The sequence below is a fragment of the Juglans regia genome, chromosome 9 (assembly GCF_001411555.2).
Source record: "Juglans regia cultivar Chandler chromosome 9, Walnut 2.0, whole genome shotgun sequence".
NCBI classification, from domain to species: domain Eukaryota; kingdom Viridiplantae; phylum Streptophyta; class Magnoliopsida; order Fagales; family Juglandaceae; genus Juglans; species Juglans regia.
Window position 1 is genome coordinate 9,651,382 of NC_049909.1, and position 7,757 is coordinate 9,659,138.

Consider the following 7,757-nt stretch of genomic DNA (forward strand, 5'->3'; position numbering starts at 1 on the left):
ATTGGAGTTGATGAGGAGAAAGAAAAAAAAGGAAGAAAGAAGAGAGAGAGAACAACAAAGGAAGGAAGAGTGGGACGTTAGTCCAGAATGGCTCTGGATACCATAATAGAACAATGAAAAACAGAAAGAAGAGCAGAGCACGCAAGGTGCTTGACACAAAAGCTCAAGAGAATTTCCTTTGAAATGTACATCATTTATATACACGTTTTTATGAAAGCAAATCAGAATTCAAAGATTAATCCTACGGCTCATATAGCCTCAGTCAGTTATACAAGAATGTTCTGGAATTTTGACAGGTGTCATGCTATGAGTGTGCTCAAAGGAATTTCTTCTAGATGCTTCAAGGCTGGTGATGCTTTTGCTACTGCGTCGTCTTGGCGTGAGGACTGCTGCTGCATCTTCTGGTGAGAGGATTCTGTTACCTCAATAGTTATTGACCGATACATTTCCTCATATGCAGCAACTCATCAGTCATCACATAGAAGCTTTATTTGCTTGAACCAGAGAAGATTTTATTGAAGAATACCAAGGTGAAAATTGAAGGCTTTTAGAAGTTTTTAGAAACACACATTTTTGGACCTTTTTTAGCTCACACCAATATAATCAAAGGCTTTGCTTTCCATCACTTTCCAACCACAAACAATAGCCTCCATCAACCAGCAGGTCATGCCCATTAACAAAACTAGAATCATCCGATGCAAGAAAGAGCACAGCATCAGCCACATGTCCAACTTTTAGCACAAGTCCATTTAAGCTTGCAAGTGGCTCAAAAGCCTTCTCCAACTGTTCTACATCCATTCCAAGTGCATTGTAAGGAACAAACTTATCCTGGGCTTTATAAGGAGTTACACCACTCCTCTTATTAAGGTCTTTTATGGGGAGAAATGGGTGTTTCTATACATTGCATGCCAGAGGAGTCACGACTACATAGGTTGACACGCAGTTCACCCTAATCCCAAGCTCCCATAGTTGCCTGCTTGCCGATCGAACAAGCCCAAGCAATGCATGCTTGGACATATAGTAGTCAGTGTGTTTGGTTGAACCTCGACTTGCGGATACACTTGCGGTGCACACAATGCTCCCCCTCACACTCCTTTCAACCATAGCACATGTTGCATGCTTTACACATGCGGCCATGCCACGCACATTAATCGCAAATAGGTGGTCAAGGGCCAACAAATCAAGGTCAAGTACGGTCTAATCTAATGTACTATAAACCCCTGCATTGCTAAACATGATGTCAAGCTGTCCATAGCTGTTGGTCGTCCATTCTACAATGGCTTTGACCTACTCTTCCTTAGTAACATCACAGCATATGTATGTACAATGGTTCAAACCAATGGATTTGGCAACTGCTGGCCTAGTTCTTGTTGGATATCAGCAATCACCACCATAAGTGCACCATGCTTAGCAAAATGATGTGCAGTCGCCTCCCCGATGCCACTAGCACCACCCATTACTATGGCCACTTTGCCTTCTAGTTTCTTCTTGCTCATTGTGGATTCAGTCATTGTTATATAATAATATAACATGGATGGGACAGCGACTGTCTGCTACTAAAAGATGATGACCAATATATGGTAAACTTTCAGATCAAGTAGGAAAACCCAACATCTCTGATACTTGACAAAAATCAAATAGTATTATTACATACATACTTGGTGGACAAATTTGATAGTTAATGGAGTAATTAGAAATGATTTACAGCTGACGTTGGGACTTGGATTTGAAAAACGGCACTCAAATTTAATGACCAAACCATGACTATGAACATAATATCAAGAGGTTGAAATGTAGGCTTGATCAGTGCGCACACTACAAGAAACTTGAATTTATTTTTAACAACCCGAAATGTGTTCCAAAAGTGAATTTTTGTTAAGTGGAATCCATGTGATTGTGAGACTAATGTGACAGGAAATTGTTGGCCGAAACAACAAAAAAATTATTTTGGTAGAAAACAGTAGTTTCTGCAACCAGAAGTACCCTTGCTAAAAACTCCATTATCAATTTTACTGTCATGGTGCCAAACTGACAAAATTGAGTTGAGTGTTGACAATGAAGTTGAAAAATATGTAGTAACAAGGTGAATTGTTTGGACAGTTTCTAGTTGTTCGAACAGTTTTGATTGTTTGATCTGTAATCAACTCCTTGCACAGTCAAAAAATGAGAAAATGTATTTAGTGAATTATGCAACATGCTTTTCTGCAACTCAATGTTATTGTGAATCATTTTAGTACATAATTAATCATTTCTCATTATTTATTTACTAGTTATATGACGTGTTTCGACTGATCGCTCCTTTCTTCTTCTTCTTCTTCTTCTAGTGATGTTTGGCTGACATTATGCCAATATTCTGTTCAAGTTTCTATGCCTAGAGAGGAAAGCCTTCAGCCACAGTGACCATAACCAGAGGAAAAACATCTCTTATATTATATATATATATATATATATATATATTTATATCTTTCTTGTTCATGGTATCCATACTTTAGATGTTGATTTATAGTCTCACCCATTGAAGTTAGGAGATGTATAAGACGAAGGGATTGGTGAGGAACAGACCATTAAAGCTAATGTTGTTGGTGATAAGTCAAATTAAGTTAGCTCTCCTTAGAATTATCTTCCTTGTAATTTTTTCTTCCTAAATTGCTAATGGCATTGTTAGTTTTGCTGATCCATAAGGCCCCGGTCCCACACGGGTCAAAGAGCTACTTCCTATTACTTAAACTCATATAGAAATTTTGATTCAAACTAATTTTCTCAATATAACCAATTTTCCAAAATGCTGAGTCATCATAACATAATAAAATTTCTTAATAAAAAATGGTCAATACTCGTAAAAACTTTCTATGCTTAATCCACTATAATTATAAATCATCTCATCCAATGCCACATAATCTTGATCCTTAGCTGAACCATTAAAATATCTGAAAAATATTGTGGAGATAAGGGGTGAGTTATCAACAACTCAGTAAGCAGAGAAGTTATATTAGTTATGTAAACATGAGCATTTATAAAGCTCGGTATGCAGAATAAAACATTTACTTTCAGAATATAAAAACAACATATTTACTTTCAGAATGCATAAACAAAACTTGTTACAAAACATCCGAGCGAAACTTTGAGAAAAACTTTCTTATTCAAAAATCCTTCAGCATATCATAAACTGAGATATCATCTTCATATTATATCGCAATATTGCATCAGGACAAATACCATGTTTAACCCCCATGGTAGGGTTATAAATCACCATTATAATCCGTGGAATGGTCAAAATTAGCTCATGTCTACACTAGTCATGACAAAAAATACTTTCTCTTATATAGAATTTAGCATATGCAGAATAAACATCTGAGGTCGTTTTTAGATTTATTTTCAAAAACAAACATGTTTATTTTCAAAATCAACCTCATTTCATTTCTTTTATACAAAACTAATATATGAACCCCGCTTACCTGGGCTTCTTAACTTTTCAGAAATTCTCCACAACAGTACTGAACAATTGTCAATCGTCACCTACAAAAATTCATGTAACTTAAATAAATCTCCAATGAACAAATAATCTCATATTATACCTGAAGTACCTATTTTAATTTCTTAAAAAAACTAAAATTTCTCTTAATTCTAAAATACCATCATTTCCTAAATTCCTCAATATCCACATTACTATTAAACTCAGAATATTTCTAAAATTGCATAATAATATTAGTAATAAATACAATTATGCCATAAAATACATTTCTGGTTTAAAGAGTCATTAAAACAAAATTGATTAAAGTATGAATGCAAATATTTCATTTAATAAGATAAGACTAATTATTTTCTCTTTAAAGAGTTCAAAATAAAAGTCTTGCACTACTATTTTCTTCTAAAAAAATATATATATTCATACTAATAATATATTTCAAATATTTATTTAATCTGTATTTAAAACAAAACTCATACAAAGCGAGTTTAATATACAAAAACTAAAACACGATCAACTTATAATTACTCTGTTAAAAGCATCAGTATACTGACTTAGTATAAGTCTATACATCTACGTCCAAATAAAAATATAACATGCACGTAATATAAAACTCATGATTTCAAATCCAATATACATAATCAACTCATTAAAATATAAATCCATTAACCTAAACATCCAAAATAATATATCTAGAAACATCATATGGGCAAAAATGGTAATAGTGCATCTCATCTATTAGGTTAACCGAGACACAAAAATATTTCATTTTTAAGTAAACTAACAAAAATAGAGGACCAAGACGTGAGCTGCTGCAGCAGCACTTACTCAAGGAAAACTAAGAGGCAATGGCACCATGGGGGAAGGAGGTCGTAGCGGAGTTGGGTTGCGGTGGATGGTGGCTCTCCAGACAGCAGCGCACTGGAAGAGAGAGAGAGACAGAGAGAATGGAGAGTGAGAGATGCGCGAGAGATAAACAGAGAGGGAGTTTACCGTAAGGCTGAGGTGGCGTGCGGCGGACAGTGGTGCTCACGACGACGGGGCACTGTGAGAGAGAGAGAGAGAGAGAGAGAGAGAGCAGAGTGTGTGTGTGTGTGTGTTAGAGAGAGAGAGAGAGAGAGAGAGAGAGAGGCTTATGGTGTTGATGGTTGGAAATGGAGCTGGGGCTATGAGGACTCTGAGAGGCACCTTGGGGTTGGGGAGTGCATAACCAACGACGATAGTGGATAACCAACGACGACAGTGGTTAACCCACAGTAGTTGTTGGTCTGAACGGTGAAACAAGGGATGGTTTTGGTGTGCAAGTGCGTTTGGTTTTTGCTCTGTTTTTAGTGCTTGAAACAGGGGCTGGCCTACGATGGCTTACGGTTTCACGTGGGGTTAGACAATGGTTGGTGGCTTCCATCGTGCAGGGGGAAAAACTCCCACAGGGGTGGTTTCCGTTAGGTTGAACGCACACGAGCTTGGTTTTCGAGGCTGTACTAGTGGCTTCCATTGAGACGGTTGGTGTGTATCTCGGGTTCACGTCGGCAGCAACTGGTTCGTGGTGAGTTTCCAAGTGCCTTGCGACATGGTGCGGAGAAGTTAGAAAAATAGAGGTAGAGAGCATCGATCTACTAGGTGAAGTGTATTGAGAAACCGGAATGCCTGGCATCAAAGGAGCGCATTGGAAAGGGTGGTTACGTGCATGGGGTAGTGGTTACCATGCAGTTGTTGTGCTTGATGCGGGAACTTCTTGTACGTGGGCAGGAACGGATGAGTGAGAAGAGAAACGGTTGGGAGAAAAAAATAATAATAATAATAAATATTGAATGCGAGCTCCATGCTAGACCCGGGTGTTACAGCATCATATGATCAAGAAGAGGATTTGTGTTTTTCATTTCTATTCTTCTTTAGCCCAAATTCACAGCAAATCATGATTGCAGCCACCTACAACCTAGATTAATAAATCTATTTAGAAGCTTGTTTTGTTATGTACCAAACACACTTTTGATATGTGGAAGCCTGACACAACAGCTTATATAAAAGCTATTGGTATTTTTTACCTTTTTTTTATAAATATAATGGCCCCAAACATCACCAAGTAAGGAAAGAAGATTTGAGAAAAAATAGAACCATATAGCATCCAGATAATAAAGACTGCACAAAGGTCCTAATTACACAAAGAAGTAGCTTCCGAATAAAAAAAGAAATCACAGCAAATTACAGAGAACAACTTCATTGTTTTTTAAAGAACCGTGTAGATTTAACCAAACAAGATTATGGAGAATAATATATTACCGAATACGCTGGAATTGTGTTGGAATTGGAAAAATGTAAGGAAGAAGCTGAAGAACATTCAAGCGATTGAAGTCACTCTCCCACGGAAAATTCCCTTTTGAAGCATAAAACCAAACACTCAAAGGGTCCAACCGACACAGGTAGAGATGATGAGCAGTGGGATAATAGGATGGTAGGTATAGAATTTTCAGAGATATTTGTTGGGTAATGCAACGTGTATTGTCGTGGATTGTGTGAGTATCATGTATTCTTTTTTAAAAAAAATGGGCATTATTATTAAGAAATTATTTCCTTTTATGTGAATTTTGTATTTATTTATTTTTAAAAAAAAATTTATACAACACTTACAAACTCCACAACTACAAATATGATTTTCTAATATTTGTTTTCTAGCCATTGCCCTTTTTTTTGTATTATTTAAAAAAGAATTAAAAATAATAGCTCTCTCTCACTAATCTCTCTCTGCGATCCCAACCTGCAATTTTGATCAGTCACCCAAGGAGTAAAAGAACATACCTTTTCTTCTCTTTGCAAATGGAATTTCTTTGTCATACAGATGTGCAAGGATCATAAATTTTTTGGGGGCATTTTTTATATTTATTAAAGTATAAAAAAAAATTAGGGGATATTTTAAATTTTCTAAAAACTTTGAGGTATACCTAGGTCTGCCATTGCATATAAAAATGCTTCAAGACCTTTTTTGGTATATGTTAACTAATGGACAAGAACTCATTTGAAAAGTGTTCAATTTGCAGACCAAAACAAAATTTTGTTTTCCAAAGTCTTTCATTTCAAACTCATTTTTTTAAATAATTTGTGACTTTTATTAGCTCTTTTGGAGTTCCAACAAGCTTTAAATCTTCTACATATACCGCAATAATAGCAAATCCGGAATTTGGTTTTTTTATAAAAACACATGGGCAAATTGAATTATTCTCAAATCCTTCTTTTATTAAACATTCACTTAGACGATTGTACCACATGCATCAGAATTGCTTTAATCCATATAAAGATCTTTGTAACTTGAAAAAATAAATACTTTGAAATTTTGAATTACATGCTTCATGCATTTTATATCTTCCAGGGATTTTCATATAAATATCATTATCTAGTGATTCGTATAAATATATTGTAACAACATTCATTAAACGCATATCCAAAATTTATGTGACTTCCAAGCTAATCAAATATCTAAATGTAATTGCATCCACTACAGGGGAATACGTTTCTTCATAATCAATATCAGGTTTTTGCGAGAAATCTTGTGCAACAAGTCGTGCTTTGTATCTTACAATTTCATTTTTCTGATTACGTTTACATACAAATACCGACTTATATCCAACAGGCATCACACCTTTAGGTGTTTGGATTACAGGTCCAAATATTGCACGCTTTGCTAGCGACATCAATTCTGCATTTATTGCTTCTTTCCATCTTGGTCAATCATTTATACATCGGTTGTAATGCCCCAGTCCCGTAGGGATCGAAGAGTTACTCCTTATAACTAAAAAACTCACAAATCTTCAATATATTTATAGACTCCAAAATATAAAATCATCAGAATACTACAAAATCTCTTAATAAAATTCACCACTTCTCAGAAATCTTCTATTAGTAATCCACTATGCTTAAATAATCATCTCACCGATACTCCATAATCCTGATCCTTAACTAGACTATTCAAAATCATCTGAAAAATATATGGAGATTAAGGGGTGAGTTATAAACAACTCAGTAAGCAGAGGAAATATACTAGTGTGTAAACATGAGCATTTTCACAGAGTTTAGAATGTAGAAATAAAACATTTCAGTATCAATATGCAAATCTCAAAAATATATATTATCAAAAAATCAGAGCGACTTTACGAACATTTCATATTCAGAAACCAACTTTTCATATTCAAAGACTCCTTTGGCACAACATAATTGAATATCTTCATCTTATCATATCATATCAGAACATCATATCAGAACAGAGACCATGTTTAACCCCCATGATAGGGTTCTGCAT

At 35.3% G+C, this 7,757-nt stretch overlaps 1 pseudogene; it reads right to left on the bottom strand.

Annotated features, from left to right (window-relative positions):
* Positions 1-603: 603 nt before the first annotated feature.
* LOC108990155 lies at positions 604-1,511 on the bottom strand (annotated as a pseudogene).
* Between the last annotated feature and the right edge of the window lie 6,246 nt (positions 1,512-7,757).